Source organism: Oncorhynchus masou, chromosome 22 (assembly GCF_036934945.1).
Source record: "Oncorhynchus masou masou isolate Uvic2021 chromosome 22, UVic_Omas_1.1, whole genome shotgun sequence".
In the NCBI taxonomy this organism is placed as follows: domain Eukaryota; kingdom Metazoa; phylum Chordata; class Actinopteri; order Salmoniformes; family Salmonidae; genus Oncorhynchus; species Oncorhynchus masou.
Window position 1 is genome coordinate 39,575,370 of NC_088233.1, and position 18,095 is coordinate 39,593,464.

The 18,095-nt window shown below is 40.1% G+C and overlaps 2 long non-coding RNA genes across 2 annotated transcripts; both read right to left on the reverse strand.

Annotated features, from left to right (window-relative positions):
- Positions 1-2,613: 2,613 nt before the first annotated feature.
- LOC135508729 (uncharacterized) lies at positions 2,614-4,253 on the reverse strand. The gene is made up of 2 exons (XR_010450849.1): positions 3,372-4,253; positions 2,614-3,339 (listed from the first exon to the last, which is right to left on the reverse strand). It is a non-coding gene; the product is annotated as an uncharacterized LOC135508729 (long non-coding RNA).
- Positions 4,254-12,692: 8,439 nt separating this feature from the next.
- On the reverse strand, positions 12,693-13,946 carry LOC135508730 (uncharacterized). Its single transcript, XR_010450850.1, has 3 exons — positions 13,833-13,946; positions 13,355-13,415; positions 12,693-12,840 (listed from the first exon to the last, which is right to left on the reverse strand). It is a non-coding gene; the product is annotated as an uncharacterized LOC135508730 (long non-coding RNA).
- Positions 13,947-18,095: the final 4,149 nt, after the last annotated feature.

Below are 18,095 nucleotides of genomic sequence, written 5' to 3' on the forward strand. Positions count from 1 at the left end.
CGACATTTTTATGACTACCATATCTTCTGAGCCAGGAGTGTAGCCTTCGGTTATTTTTTTATTTCTATATATTTTTTTATATGTGGGGGGTAGTACGTTTTCTTTTACTTGTGTCCAGCTCGCTAATAATGACCTATGACAGTCAGGGAGCATTGGAAAAAAGAATAAGTATAGTAGTAGAGAAATAGTAGAGAACTATTATTTTACTTCTATTATTTTACTCAAATTTTGACAGCGAGGACATAATAACACATTTTCAGTGCGAGACTCGGCTCTCGCTGAAGACCGAATACATCCCCTGGGGCAAAATGTCTTGCGATTGTTCATTTTACATTTATTTTACCAGGTAAGGTTGATTGATCTGGTGATTATTGCAAGGAAAGGGGTGAGACAGAGCTGACCTACTGTTACTAGGGATAGAATTCTTGAATTTGACCCTTTTAACACTGAAAAATTGATTGAGGACACATTTATAACTATGACCTGGGGAGTAGACCTATTGAAGGGGAGTGAGAGTAGCTTTCTCAAAAGTAGCTTTAAGTTGTAGGCCTACTTTTGATTACTGCAGACTGCAGTAATCTGATATGCACATCTACTATAAATATAATTTAAAAAAAAATATCAAATAGTCTTATTATAATAACAACATGACACCAACTAATCATGTTACTTCTCAAGATTGAAAAAAAAATTGATTTGATGCTTTGATTTGACTAATAGACATGTGTAAGTATGATTTTTGTTCAAAGAAAGAAAAAGGGTCTTTGTGAAATGGTGCTGTGCCTGCTATCACACAATGATAATGTTACTATGTTTTTGAAATAGGTTTGCAAAGGAAGGGTATATTACTGGAAACTTTCTAAATTTACGAGTAAACTACTAGCATTTTGGTAACTTTCAAATTTTGTTTGGAGTTTTATCAGATGACATCTAGTGGCTTTTTTGGGTACTTCAGATTATCACAGGCATCTGTAATTATCTCTGGGCCTCTGAGTGACCTTATCATGTAAAAACCATGATTTAATCAAATAACAAATAGCAAAATAGAATGACAAAGCTGTAAAACATTATCTTAAATATAAACTTAGTGAACACCAATATCCTTTATATATATATTTTACACACTTTTATTTATTTACTATGTCAATATGTCTTTGTTGTAAATGTTCTGGCACGAAACTGGTGGCAGCTGTGAAAAAAGTAAACAGTTGGAAGAGTTGCAGAGTTAATTGAAAATAATGACATTGTTGATTAGATGCTTTTTTCATAAATTAGGCTACTTTATCTTGAACCATATGGTCTATCTACGAGAAAATCATGGCAAACTCATGGACAAAATTAATACTATATATTAATACGTTTTTTAAAAATTATTCAAGTATAAATTACAAAATTACCATAGATGTTAATTACCAACATTACTGAAGATTCCAGTAACTTTGGTAAATTACCGGTAGCTTTACAACCCTAATTTGCAAACAGCAAACCCCTGTTTCAAATCAGTCTCCCTTTAATTAAATTAATCATTATAGGCCTTACCCAGTTCTTGCTTGCCAGCTGTTGCTAGTTTCTATATAAAGCAGCCTGAAGCTTGTTACTGGGTATGAGGATCACCCTGCCTGCCACTGTCTTCTTCTAGTTCACAGTAACAACCTAAATAATGCTCATCTAAATGGCCATCTATTCAATATCTAATAAACCCACTGCTCTTTGAAGTAATGAGTTTTTAAAGGCCCAGTTTAGTACACAATGAGATTTGTCATGTGTTTTATATATATTTCCACAGGTTGGAATAATTCTGTGAAATTGTGAAAATTATGATAATGCCCTTTTAGTATAAGAGCTGTTTGAAAAGACTGCTTGAAATGTCTGCCTGTTTTGGTGGGATGGAGTTTTAGGCTGCCTGGTGAATCACCAGGCGGTTATTTAGTAAAAAAAAAAGTTCTTAACCTCTTTGCCAATAACAGTTTTCAGTTTTCCCCTTCCCACTCAGACCACTACCAGACAGTCCGAACAAAATTCTTGCTTGAGAAATGGTTGTTTACTAAGAAGCTATTTTTGTTTCTTTTTGACCATTATAATTTAAAACGATCACAGTAAGGTACTTGTTACCCAGAAATGATTTGATATTTATATTAAAACTGCTGCATTGGACCTTTGAACAATCTTCAGGGACCTAGTGTTTGATTGATAAAGGGGATGTGGAGTGTCATCAACAATGACCCTCAAGGCCTCTAAAATCATATAGCCCATTCTGTGCTGCTGGGTAGCTTCAGGCCGAGGCTAGTCATTCAGGTTGGGTTGCTATGGCAATATCCATGGAAACATCCTACATGTTCACTGAGAGTTGAAGGTAACACCCACTCTCATTGTTCAATCTCTGTAATGCATATGTATACCCACAGACAAGCTATTATAGAATGCTTTTATTAGTATATCAATCAATATATTCATTCATCCATCCATCCATCTACGGTTTTACTACATGGGGTAATTACTATGACAATAGTTCATAAATGCACCATCCATCCTTTAAACTAAATAGATTCATAACCTTGCTTGATTGAATTGATTACCATAGAATGAGATGTTCATTCGAAAAATCTGTGCATGACATATCAAAAGTGCTTTATTTCATCATAGATTATTTACAGACTGCAAGAGAACAGTGTTGAGGTCTTAGTAGTGATGTTGACTTACATTGTGGTGAAAATGGTATAAAATCAATACACAATATACAAGCTACAAGCATATGTTTTATATAGCGTAATAATTGCAAACACGCACATGGAATTATGTATAATTATCTACATCCCTTGTACACTTGTATACCCCACATTCCTTTCCGGGGTAGTTTGTGCTCCGTTAAATTAGGGAAATAATTAGTATACGTTTATGTACACTTTCATGAGTGAAAGAAGAGTGTAGAATTGTTCACACTGGCTGGACTTACCGTCTTAGACAGCGTTAGGATCTCACTGGCTGGACTTACCGTCTTAGACAGCGTTAGGATCTCACTGGCTGGACTTACCGTCTTAGACAGCGTTAGGATCTCACTGACTGGACTTATCGTCTTAGACAGCGTTAGGATCTCACTGGCTGGACTTACCGTCTTAGACAGCGTTAGGATCTCACTGGCTGGACTTACCGTCTTAGACAGCATTAGGATCTCACTGGCTGGACTTACCGTCTTAGACAGCGTTAGGATCTCACTGACTGGACTTACTGTCTTAGACAGCATTAGGATCTCACTGACTGGACTTACCGTCTTAGACAGCGTTAGGATCTCACTGGCTGGACTTACCGTCTTAGACAGCATTAGGATCTCACTGGCTGGATCTCAGACAGCATTAGGATCTCACTGGCTGGACTTACCGTCTTAGACAGCGTTAGGATCTCACTGACTGGACTTATCGTCTTAGACAGCGTTAGGATCTCACTGGCTGGACTTACCGTCTTAGACAGCGTTAGGATCTCACTGGCTGGACTTACCGTCTTAGACAGCGTTAGGATCTCACTGGCTGGACTTACCGTCTTAGACAGCGTTAGGATCTCACTGGCTGGACTTACCGTCTTAGACAGCGTTAGGATCTCACTGGCTGGACTTACCGTCTTAGACAGCGTTAGGATCTCACTGACTGGACTTGCCGTCTTAGACAGCGTTAGGATCTCACTGACTGGACTTACCGTCTTAGACAGCGTTAAGATCTCACTGACTGGACTTACCGTCTTAGACAGCGTTAAGATCTCACTGACTGGACTTACCGTCTTAGACAGCGTTAAGATCTCACTAACTGGACTTACTGTCTTAGACAGCATTAGGATCTCACTGACTGGACTTACTGTCTTAGACAGCGTTAGGATCTCACTGACTGGATTGGAAAATGTAGTGACATCTTCAGGTTCAGAAGAACATTTGACACCATAGTACGATTTGACACCATAGTACGATTTGACACCATAGTACGATTTGACACCATAGTTCTTGCTAGCGTTTATTGTTTACACATTTTATTTGGCTGCAACAGAAACAAAACTGCTGTAATTCACAAACAATAAACAATGATTTAAAGGTTTGTTGCAGCCTGCAAACAACAATAAACTATGAGTGCACTCTACGTTCTGAACTGAAGGTCCGTAGGGCTCACTCCAAATGTGCTGTCTGATGAATAGGAAACTAAAAGCGTTGTGGGTGGACTAAAATTTCATCTTGTGCAGTGACTGAACTAAAAGCTGTTTAAATAATGGTGTGTGGGACCTGGTCACTGAGGTAGACAGTGACTTGTTGTCAGAGAGCTAAATTTACAACAACAAAATCACTAGTCTTCCACAGCGTCCAGGACCAAAGTGCACATTCTCCTGCAAGCATAGAGTAGGATAATGACAAATTACAAACATATCGTTATTCACCTGAACATTTTTCCCATTTACAATCATAAAGCCAGGCTACTGCACAACATATTTATTCTTCAATATTCCATTTATATTTTACAATTGATCAACTAATTGAGATAGCGTGCAAGACCTATTATATGCTTAGACTAACCATAATAATTGGATTTTATATATTGATGTTATAAAGAGATTTGTGTTGGTACATAAACCTGTTTACAAACGTATAAAGCAAATAAACAATGAAAAACAGTACATCTGTTGTGTACACATGGATCCCCCTCTGCAGCTGTTAATAATGTGGTAAAACCTGTAGCCTATATGCCCTTTCCACACACAGCACATATCACACACATCGAAATCCACCCCCTTTCATTTCGAAAGGCTATCACCTGTCCTCATATCCCCAGCCTCTAAAAGTCCACTAAAATTGAAAGACACAGTTGATTTAAGGGACAAGCTCCCAGTTTTAATAAAAGAGAGAAAATGAATAAAAGTAAAAGTGCATCTATTGGTTTCCTAAAGCTCAGCCAATACAGGGAGGTCTACTTGGGCTCAGAGAAGGGGGAGAAAAGAAAATGGAATTGTGAATAAAGGACACATTCAGAGAGCTATGTGTTTTATGAGGCATTTTTCATTGATGCCAAAGACGATGGTGATACATTTAGTGATGATGTGGTATGAATCACAAATCAGATTATATCTTACCTTTCACACATCCTTTTGATGTGTGCTTTGCGTTAGCATAATCTCATGAATGAGGCCATTTCTATTTGTTTTGGTTGTGTGTGTGTGTGTGTGTGTGTGTGTGTGTACCTACACTACAAGGCTTTCAGAGTACACCGCACATCTCCTTGTGGCGGATGGAAAAGAAATAGGAAAGAAATGCATAATTTGCCAGAATTGTCCTTGTAGGATACTTAACACTGTTGATCCTAGCATTATTGTGTTAATGCCAGGAATTCGGTCACGTCTGAGCGGCGTGATGTCACAAGAGATGATGAAGTACAGCACAGCATGAACAGGCCCGGGCATTCCATCAGGTAGCTAATGAAGTGACGAGTCCGTGGAAACGAGGGATTTTGGAGATAGTAGAGCAGAGGCTTCAGCAAGCTGTTGATCACGGTCTGTTCCTGTCTGTCTGTCCCTGGCTGGCTCCTCTACTTATCTGCATACGTACAGGGTGGACGAGACTGGAATAGCAGCAACAAAGGATCTGATTCTGAATCATTACAAACAGACTTAGAGCATAAGGAAAGTGGTGCTGTGTACTGGGTAGGTACAGGTAGGTACGTGCACACACGCACGCACGCACGCAAGCAAGCAAGCACGTACGCACACACACACACACACACACACACACACACACACACACACACACACACACACACACACACACACACACACACACACACACACACACACACACACACACACACACACACACACACACACACACACACACACTCACACACACAGAGACCTTTTAGTGAGCTCAACAAAGGCTGGTGACATTTGAAGGGGATGAAATAACCCAGTGGATCAGGGAGTGCTTTGCGTTTTTGCTCAGTGGAGAGGTATTACAGACCTCAATGCTTCTCGCTCACACTGGAAGGCTCTGGGACATTCAGCTCTGTCCTAGGTGTATGGGGCCCAGAACCCTATCAAAGCTTACCAAACCCAAACCTGTTCAGCCTCATGCCAGTATTTAGTGTGCACTTGCCTACCACTTCTCACTACCACTCTGTTCTGAAACAACACCATGAACCTTGATGGGCACCAGTGAGTGTTTAGAACTGTAGATGGTAAAGCCAAACCTCAACATGACTTGTAATGACTCTACCACCTCCAAACACATGCCAATATTGTCATTGTAACAGCAGGCAGATGATTTTGATAGACTTTTTGAAATGGGGAAATACTATTTTCATGACGAATATAGACAATTTTTATAACATACTTTCTCCATGTGTTTATTCTGGATTTCTCACTTACAATTACCCTATCAAAATCACCTGCCTGCTGTAACAAAGACAAGACCGACAAGTGCTTTGAGATGGTGGAGCCGTCACAAGTTAAAGTTACATTGCCCATTCATTTTATATAAGGATCTGCTTGGCTTAACACGCACAAAGAGAAGGCAACAATTGGGCAGCATTGTACTGGGTAGGGCATTGAACGGAGAGTGACAGGCCAATACTAGGCTCAGAAGGAAAGCTTCATTAGTGGCTTTAGGTCATCACTGTCACTGACTTACTGAACAGAACAGAGAGGTGATGTATTACTTTCAGACTCACACTTTACAAGGGATATTAGCTCGCATTAACTATGGTTTTCCCCATTAAAAACTATATTGGATATAATGGGCATCGCTGTTCACATGAATACCACCGACTCTTACTCTGAGTGGCAGAACCTGTCTCTGCATGCACTTATACATTTACTCAAGATTCCCGGGAAAAGGGGGAGGTGAAAATGCAGTTCTTTTATATCTCCACTCCACTGAAAATAATAGGCTTGGTATTGAATAGTGATGTATTATTAAAGCTAGTTCAATTATGCTCTCTAGCTGAGGATGGACGCCTTTCCTTCTTTACAATTAGAATGAGGAGACACAGCGTGCAGAATGGAGCTCCATGGCCAGCCAATGGGAGTGAAGCAGCATTACATTCTGCTCCTCTGCCAGTTGAATTAGGACCAATGTTCAATTATGGTGCCCCTGCCAGTCTCCTAAATATAATTAAGTGAAAAAAATACCTTTTAACAGACTATAATTCCCAATATTGGACAAATGCCCAAATGTAAACTCTATTATAATACCGTACAATAATTACATCATTGGCTATCATACATTTTTTGGTGGGGATAAAGATCTGATTGGGATTCTACAGCTACAGTTAAATGTAGATTTTGCTTCCTACATTGCGCAAATACATCTTTCTGTCTCTATAACTGTGAACACAGACGTACAGAAGCAAACCATGCTGGGCAGCTGAACACAGATCATTTGTTTAATTGGCTACTCACTCGGCTAATCTGCTACCATGTTTTCTCTGGAGGCCAAGTGGCAAACACATAGAGCACGAGGACAAGTCTCAAAATAAAGATGGACCTTTGGCATTAAAACTCTTGCTGGTTTGATAAGCCTGCTACAGGTTAAATATAACTGAAGATGAACAGGTTTGTCCAGGAAAAAATATGAATACAGTGTAATGGGAATAGAGCTTGCAGCTCGAATGTTGTACATTCATCCTTCCATTACATTTTGGTAAGCACCATGGTTGGAAAAAAAGTTGGGGGTACTGTAATGCAAAAACCTTATTCCAAAAAAAGTGTACACTCATGGTCCTGTTCTACACTGTGCGAACAAATGATGATCCATGTAACCCGATAACTCTTCTGTGAGCCTATCCATAAACCTTAAGGTGGCCCACACCTTCCATGCCCTCAATTTATAATTCAATTATTGTCTCATCAAATGACTATGTTCTTTCAGAGAGCATGGTGCGTGCACCTTAAAAGGCTGTTCATTCACCCCTTAAATTCATTAGCTGAACATCTCTACCAAGCCACTGACTGAACAGAGTTAAGCATGCTACTTAGAGGCACAGGGGTGACTGCCTCCCTTTCTCTCCAGCCCTCCCCTCATTGATTCTGTGTTAGCAGGGCTAACTAGGATGGCCATTGGGGGATGTAAGCAGGACCAGACGGGGCTACTGCACGGCACAGACATCTCCTGGGCCATTGGTCACGGGTTGAGACTATCATGTTAACTGCCATCTACTCCACTGCAGACAGAGGCTTGGGATGCACATTATCCATGGCCTGCAATTTACTTTAATTAGCTTGAATTGTGTGCATCTGCATACAAGTGGAATCAACCAGGGCAAAATAGAGTGTTAAAGAAATAAATACTGTCACACTGCAACAGCTGACACAGATAAGTCAAAATGGTCTTAAAATACTAGATGGTACATCTTTATTCAATATTTATTTTGAATGAATACATCTACCCCCCCCCTCCTCCCTCAACCCCCTTCTCTTGTAGGACAATTGACTTGCGGTAAGCCCCTACAAGCAACATCTATTTTGACTATAGAAGTTACACATGTAAATGGTACATGGCATAATTGCTATTGTTGTAAAAATGCTATGAGGAGAGTGAGGCTGCCAGGAAAGGCGGACAGACAGATCCACTGTAATTAGAGCCAGTAAGAGCATATGATTTGTGGTAATTGCCTTGACAAGGGGCTGAGCGTAGCTCCACTTAATTACCTGTGCTTGCTCTTTCCTAGGAGCCCTGTGGGAAATGGGCTTTCATTTTTCATTGCTGAAATTGGAAGGATGTGGGGGTGGGAAATGTGTTCTGCTCCCCTCTGCATCTGTCAAAGTGACAAAAAAATTCTCAAGTACAGTAAGCATGTGTCTTTACCGAAGCCTAGTGCACCATATTTCATATGATGACAGGACGTTTGCCTTTTAGATGCTGTACAGGTGCACTCTGCCTGCTTTGAGTATGGCATCCTCATCAGCAACGCAGAAAGCTAAGGACCCAATTCAATCAATCAGAGATAAAGGAAAACTGCATTTTGGGTTTACTCACAACATTTACTCTGTATTTTCATGTCAGAGGTGGTTTCAAGTCAATATCAACTGACAATATTGCTTTCTAACCAAGGCAGCAACAAAGAAGTGGCTGAAGGAGAAAAACACAGGCACCCAGGCAAAAGCTCAGTAGCGTATAGCCTACTCTGGCTGGTGCCAAATCAATTCATCCAATTTTCTCTACACTGTAAGATGCCATGTACAAGTCCTCATGCCAACTACTCTGGAATCGAATCAGCATTCCCACCATGCGTACAGTTCAATACAATAGAAAAACAGTACATAGAAACTGGACACGTTCATTGTGGCTTTAAAATGACATCAAGCACATTTAGCCAACCTGGATGAGCGGGTTACAACAGCTCGTTGCTTCTCCCACTAGACGCACTGCTGTCATCAACGCAGTTGTAACCTTTTTTCGTGGAAGTTTCACAAAATGATTGCTACTCTAAAAATGACAAAGGAAGCAGAGAGCTAGAATGGATAGACTGATAGAACACTGAACACTATTGTGTTCTGTCAGAGCCAATGGGTCAGCAGCATGTGATCATGGCTGTGATCACCACTCATGGGTAAAAGGATTGCATAGGGAGAGTTCAGTGACCCCATGCTATGGCGCTTTCCTGTGGATACATGCTGGGGACGAGGCTAGCAGTGGGGGAGCTCTGGCTGTGGCAGTGGTGGGGGTAAGGTGGTCTAGCTGTGGTGGAGAGGTATGTGCCTGACGGGCTTTGTGACTTAAGGCCACTCGCTGGGTCCATCTCTGATGTTGAGTTTCTACCCTTGTCTGAGATTGCCCATCCTTCATCATCCCCTACCTCGCCCCCCCATCCCCCTACCTCCCACTGACTGCCTTTTGGTTTGATGTGTAGCTCGTACACCAGGACATTGTTAGGCTTTTTGTATTCCAGCCGGCTTCTCCAACCGGGTTGTGCACCTGTGTGCCACTCAGAACAAAGATTCATAGCAACCAGAGAAGGAGAACGCATCTGTAGGATAACACCTGTCATATCTTTAGGAACACTCATTGAAAGTAGCGGTAACCAAAGCAATCAAATCTAAATTGAGGTTGAATAGAGTTCCAGTGAATGAGCTGGGTTTACAAGCTTCACACAGAGACACGCTAATCATCCACAGAAACTCTCTGACACAAATAGAGGTGATAGAAAAATGACATTGCCACATACAGATATATAGATGAATGTACTTACAATAGACCAGTGGAGAAGAAGGCAATGCTCGGCATGTCACTTCACACAACCGAGACATTGAAAAATAAGCGGGGAATTTAATTGTTCAGTCGATTCACATTTTTTGTAAAGTAATACAACTAAGTGACAGATCCAGAACTGAAATTCTTGTTTGCAAATCTGTTGCAATTCTAACAATATATCACATGAACATCTTGGAGCCTCAACTGTAACTTATTGCCGAGACCAAGCTGAATCCACACGTATGCAACATGCAAATATTACAATCTGTGTCTTTCTGCAAAGAAAATGTTCCTCTGACTCACTTCCAGATCCATAATTAAATTTTACATTTCCATGAACACTCACTCTGTTGGAGAAAAACAGACCCTGTCAGCCAGAACCCTTGAGATCTGTCTCTGAGAATTGTCTTCAGAAAGAAACAAAGGCAATGTTAACCCATTTCACACATTTATACGGGGTGTAAACAGGGCACTTTAGATGTCACTTTGTGTCAGATAAATCATTTCCTTGCAAAACGTGTCGGACAAACATGCTTGCTTTTGAGCATGCAATGACTCATGTGATGTCTTCATCGACAGAGTCGCTCAGCCTAACTGATGCGAATACTCCGTATCTTATTATCACATTAACATACCTCAGACACAAAACTGATCAGTCTCAATGCCATCTGTTTGTAAGAACTCTGGAGAAGGCCCTATGTTCATGTTCAGCCTGGTTATTCTCTCTCGCTCGCTCGCTCTCTCTCTCTACTGCTCTCTCTCTCTGTTTTCTCTATGCTGCTTGGGTGCACCTGGTCACCCCGGTTCATTCTGTGTTGTGCTGAGAAAAAAGTTCATTTGTCAGACCCCAGTAAAAAGGCCAGATCAAACAGTGGTCTCAGCCTTCCTTGCTGCTCCATGGGGCATCGATGCTGAGGGGAGAACAGCACTGTCACTGCCATGCATGCTGATTGTGATTGCACTTCAAACACAGCGACAAATGGCTCCCGCTTTACACAGATTCTGCTGTGTTTTGATGTCACTCTAAAATGTCCCTATGGCGCTATTCATTGTTTATTTTCCCTTAAAAGCTGCAAAAATAGAAGGTGGAGGGGAGGTTTGTGTGAAGGTACACCTTAAAAACAGCAGATTGCCCTCTTTGGGATAAAACACCACAGCATGGTGAGCTCCTGTCTGAAGGTCTCAGTACTACTGGTTCCACACATATTCATTTAGAACATTACCTCGTATTCCTTTAAAGTATTTATGATCCAAAACAATGGACACGATGGCCAATCATTCCACAAAGGGAAGCCATTATAAGTCAAATGTGCTACAAAGAAGGCAGCAAGCTATCTATGTGTGCTAAGAGAAAGGGGAATGGGTAAATACTTACCCCCTGGGTATCTTTAGCAAACAGAAGATGCTTGCCATTGTACAATACAATTGGATTTATTTGATATGAAATACATTTGTTTGCTGTAAAGACATAAGCCTACAGTCTCAAACAATCTGTTGAAACAGATAATGACTGGGTGTGTTTGTAGGTGTGGAGGTTTGGCTTTATTTAAGGCATGTGTGGGGTTCACACATCAGGGAATTCAGACAGGTGTTTTCCCCTAGAGGTAGCAACTGCAGACTTCTCCTTTATCCCTGCGTGCACTCGTTGGACATTATTTAGTCTTAACCAAGCTGCATCTAATTGTATTAATTGGATCAATGCACACACTGTCTTGTTTTAACACCTGCTGTAAATTACTGTATTTCCTGTGTACAGACTGCATATGTAGCACACCCTTTGTGGCAACGTTATGGGGAGTGTTTCGCCACGTAAATGTGTAATCATGACGCCAGCCAGTGTGTTCAACATAGACACCGTGCAGAAGTCTATGAGCGCTGAAATACGGCTATTCGATGCTCAAATTGTATAGAGCAGTAAGATGTAAGGATCATCTCTAAATATGAAGTCATTTTAAACAACCTCCTCATCTAATAAATGCAGGATGTTAAAATTAGGACGACCTACACTGTAACCTAATTGGTAGTCTAAAACATGTATGCCTAACAAGTGAATGGAAACATTTTATTGTGCTTAGGCTAAAAAAAATATTGTACAAAATATACATTCCATTCGTCTAAAATGGCCCTGACTATTAGGACTAAACCGCAGTGCTGAAAATGACTAGCCACGCGCAGGAACGTTTCCTGCTCTACAGCCGACACCACATTGGAGCTGTCCACCCCGGTGGTGCTGAAATGGTTAGCGAACATGTTTTTAACAAGTTGCTTCAAGCTAAATAGACAAGCAGGTGCTTTTTTGTGTAATAGGCCTATATTTTCTGGAAATGTGAGTAAATGTTCATTATATTTTCTTTATTTCCAAGGCGGACTATTATATAGTAATGTACTTGTTTTGTACTTGTTATTTTTTAAGCTTCCAGAGATCATCAACACGTAGCTTACTTGGCAATGGTCATGGAAAAAGGAGTTCACAACTTCCCTGTGACATGACATTATACTCATTTACTTATCAACTTCAAAAAAAATGACAATGAATCATTATTTAAACCATCAAACTGAAGTGGCTATAGCTTGATGGTCGAGGCTGCACGGGAGCATGTGTTCATACAGTATATCCGTCTATAGTAGGCCTAAAAGATATACAATAGAAAGATACATTAGTCACCCTGAAACAAAAGTATTGTAGGCTTCTCTGAATAAAAGGCAACCTGGGACAAGATTGTCCATCAAAAAAAAATATGAAGATGTAGCCAACTGGCTGATATTGGATTTGTCAGGGACAACTGTAATAAAGAGCTCTTCAAAACTAATTACAGCCATTATGTAAACACGACAGGGAAATTATCTTTCTTTGCGGGGGCTTTCCTATAATCAATAGAACCTATTCCCAAGCCTTTAGTATTCTCATTCTAACTGTCAGAGAGAAACCAGAACAATCTCACGTTGTGAAACAGAAACAAAATTATCATATTGATCACATTTTTTTATGGAGAGTTTAACGGATATCGTAGGCTAGGCTAATAATAATCTTACAATAGGTTATTATTCACATTGCCCATTTCTCATGCGAAAATATAGAGCTCCAGTTTATGCTATAGCCACCTTCACAGATAATGAAAACAAGTTGTGCTCGCTGAGTTCTACCTGTTGACGTGAGCACCATCCCATCGGGCTTGATCTCTTGTGGTCTCACCCCTCGTAATATCTGAAAGTGTGGTAGAGCATGAAAAAAGGAATCCATATGAAAGTCACGTTTCTGAAATAGTCAAATGATCAACTCAACAGAGGCACATTAGCCCATGATAGCGTACAGTGAGTAACGAATAGGCATATACTTAATCTCCTTTCTATGTATTTCAGCTCACCCTCTCAAGTCTCAACTTCATTAGATAGAAGGAAAGCCTTTTCGATGCCAAGCTTATAATAGTGGCAATGCTTCTTTTTTTCTTTGTCAATCAAAATCAGCGCACGCTTGGTGTTTGCAAAACATGATATATAGGCAAAAAAAGACACTACCCTCCTTACATACTTTTGTTTCTTCACATCCATATCTCGTTCATTATGTTATTATTCAACCAACATAAAACAACAAGAGTCGATCAGAGAAAGACCTAAGGTATACCTTGCAGATGTTGTCCGCGCCACCGATGGACCTGGAACTGGAACCGAATGTATTGACAGTGAATATTTGTGCCATGTGCGGTAACACAACCTCCAGTTTATGCGACGGACGTATCTCTTTAAATCCCGACTCTTCCCCAGGTGGCCTGTCAATTTCTAGAGCGTGACGTCAACGAATGGAGGAAAGGCATAAAAATCCCCCTTTCATAACAAAAGTCCTGTAGAGGATGTATTTCAGAACGAGATTATAGGCTTCAAATACATTTGACAATAATATCGTCCAAAAAATAACCTACATGTGAAAAGAGTCAACTACAGAAACCAAATAAGCATATGCTGCCACATTCTGTTCGGAAATTGTTTCTACATGTACAATAAACAGATCTAAAGAACAGACAGAGAAAATCGAGCTCCTATTATAGCAACAGAGGGAAATAGGATATACACCGATTTGTGTGCATTATCTGTTGTATTTGAGGTTTCTAACATGAATACTCATGACTGTTCTGATTTCCATGACACCAGATGCTGTTCTACTCAGTGATTCAATTAGCAGAAAATACAACATAGCCATTGTCTATACATTCAATACAAAAGCTACCCGAGAGAAACAGAAGCAACTAAACATCTTTAACAATGCTACAACCTAGCATGCCACTTGCTATTTGAATGCCTTGTATTTTTATCACCAACAACAACCCTCCCATCCCCCAATACATTTTATATGTCTCTTTCTAAGTCAGAATCCTTCATAAAAAGAGCCTCTCCCAGTCAGCACCATCTCCTTCACTGCAATAATAAGTGGGACTAAATTGCTGTCTATGCTCAACAAAGAAATTTAAAAAGGTTGTTAGATTTGACTTTATGTGGATTTGCCCAACTTAGCAGATGTCAGCTGCAAAAGCAGAATCCGCCATTGTACCTGTCCATGATTTTGAAGAAAAATGTACAACAGGTGTATTTTCAGACACAAATGTGCTACCCCATTGTGTTGAGAACTATTGTGCTCTTTTCCCAGACTCAAAAATGATTGAAATGCTTGATTCATTCTATTTGTGTCTCCATGTGTGTGTGTGTGTGTGTGTATGTGCGAGCATGTGATGGTGTTTATTCATGGAGGTGTGTGTGCATACTGTATCCTGACAAATGTTTCCTTTGAAATGCAAGTAAAGACCGTTTTTTATTCTGACATGTATTTGAGGCCCCACTGAAACCTCACAATGGCTCTATTGTGTGTGATTCACAAGGCTGGGCCATTTTACAGAGCTACCGAACAATTACATCTTTAAGTATCAGGGCAGTTAGCTGTATATAGGGATACTGGAAAAATACCTCTGTCTGTAAGTGTCTGTACACTCTAAGAAAAAAGTTGTAAAAAACATTTTGGCGGTCCCCATTGGTTCCAGGTAGAACCCTTTTTGGTTTCAGGTAGATCGCTTTTGGGTTCGATGTAGAACCCTCTGTTTTCTGTCTAGTCAATAGGCCATTAGACACTAGTGTTTGTAGTTTTCCCTTACAGATACAAGGTCATATCATTCTGAGTGGAATGCGTATGCCTCTTACATAATGAAATATAACAACCAATACTTCAGGCTGAGTGCTGTGTGGTTCCAGGGCTCCTGTATGAGGATACAACATGTTTGACAATATGGTTTTAATATAGAAATGTCTTCACGCCAGGGATAATATCCATTTAACAAGGTTTAGTAAGACATGGGGGTCAATTTGGGGTTGTTGGGATGTTGTTTTTATTCAAAGGGGGTTAGTCTTCATTTAATGGTTTTAATCAGCTGTACAGCACTACAGCACAACTGATAAGAGTTTGGTTACCTATCGCTAAAGAGCAGCCAAGTTCAAAAGTTGCACTAGCAGATGTCCATATCAGTGTTATGCAAACCTGCGCAGAGCAATTCCTTGTTTGCCTAAGCGGCCTATAAGTAATTCATTGTGTTCAGTGAGACGGAGCATCTGTTCATCTATACCCCTGACCCACCAAGAAGCCCTGAACACCTGACACAAGGTGTCTCTTTTCCAGGTAACTGCGCTCATCAGATAATGACCTCGACTCGGGTTAATACTTACAAACAAGGGATCATTTTTCTGGCAAAGCAGGGCCTACTGCTAGACTTTTAGACAGCAGGACTTTTTTTTAAAAAAGGGAAAGAGTGCAAACAATCAGGATAGTCACATCTTGCTGGGGTCAGAGCTGCAACTCTTCCTGGGGTTGCAATGGAAGTGTGCAATAGACGGACAAGTTCCAGTTGAAATAATGCGTCTTCAAGCCTACACTCAGCAGAGAAGTAGTAACAGAAAAGTGCCCATCACTGTTCCCTCAGCCGTATTCAGAAAGGGCAAAAATTGCCACCCTCTACATCGACGGAGAAGTTGCGCAATGGTTACGTCCCTCACTGAGGCCCGCTTAGCTTTCCAGGAGAGGTAAGAGGGTAGCTCAGCCAGAGCCAGGCACTATTGCTTGACCTCTCACTGCCTCCTTTTAAGGCTAATTTCTTTCGCCAACTTCTCATCCATCCCCAGCTGACCTGAACTCCATGGCTTGTTAGAAAACTATTGGCATTCGCCTGTTCTTCACTGCAAACAGTCCTTATGTGCTTCTTAAAAGCGTAATAATAGGAAGATGTAAAAGTGAAAATCAATGGTAGAAGTATAACTATAAAAAAAACAGGAAAGTATTTTAAATGGATATAATAGCACTCTAAAGAGTTTCATGTTTGAGATTAGAAACTGGGTGGTTCGAGTCCTGAATGCTGATTGGCTGAAAGACCATATACCGCAGGTATGACACAACATTTATTTTTACTGTTCTAATTACATTGGTAACCAATTTATAATGGCACCTCCGGGTTTGTGGTATATGGCCAATATACCACAGCTAAGGGCTATATCCAGACACTCCGCGTTGCGTCATGCGTAAAAACAGCCCTGAGCCGTGGAATATTGGCCATATACCACACCCCCTCGGGTCAAATTGCTTAATTACAGCATGCATCATATGAGCAAACACATGATACTAATCACAAACACACATAGAAATGTGCCAAGAAAGGCATGACTACATCCTCTATGGCTGTGCTCCTTCTCTTCATTTTGAATACATTATTAATTCATCATTGAGAGATTTCTGTGGTAAACCAGCCTTTAAAATCATGTCATACTTGAAGAAAATTGAAAATGTGGAATGTTGATCGGCAGGGTTCCCCATTATACGAGAACAGGGATGGAGCTTGGGGGGCTAAACACCATGTTCAGCCGGGAAATGGGGTTCAGAAAAACATTCAGCAATATAAATATGTCCTGTGATGCAGTTTCATTCACGAATCAATCAAACACAACATGTTAAATTGAAGCTGCAGGTTCTGAAAGTACTTTTGTAAGGTGGTGAAATGAAATTCAGAAATATTAAAATGTCATGGACACGTGACCACATACAAATTACATTTGGAATTCCATTTCATTATAAATATTTTACAACTCTATTCCAAATAATCATATACTGTAACTACTGTAAATAGATAATAGTATGTAACAATTAATACTATCAACTATCCCGACACCAAATTGTTCCATAAGACAATTCTGCAGGCTTTCCATTCCATATTATTAATGATCGTCCAATAATGACAGACACCCAATAAAATGTGTTCCCTTTGAAAACCAAGTAATGGTCTCCTATATGAAATGAATAGAGAGTTGCACTATTGGAACGGATTGTCTCTGTGCATGCCAAGGAACTGATGTAGTTTGTAACATTCTCTTTTACTTAATTTCTTTGCACGTTAAACTACTGAAAGCTGATGCATTGAAATTAACATACGAGGACGCCATAAATTCTCTGAAAAGCAGAAATTCACAAAGACTTGAAAAGTTCAGGTGGGTAGAGTTACGCAGAAAGCATTCTATAATGCCGGTGAATTTACTGTGCCTCGTAAAGTTAAAAGCTTTTTCCAAAATGTCAAATACAACCTTTTAGTGACATAGGCATACAAAAATGGTAAAACAATGCATGTCTGCCTGTTCATTGTACTAAGAGCAACCTTTTCAAACTGCTATTTCAGCTTCAAGAGGAATTGTGCAAATATGTTATTTAGAGGGAATAATTGACACAAGAAATGTACAATTATTAACTATCAACACATGTAATTTTCCTTCAAAAGTACTAGCCTACTATATGGTTCTACAGGTCTACATTTATTTTATATATGATTATTTTCCATTAGCTGGTAAACACAAGTCTCTGAAATGGTCG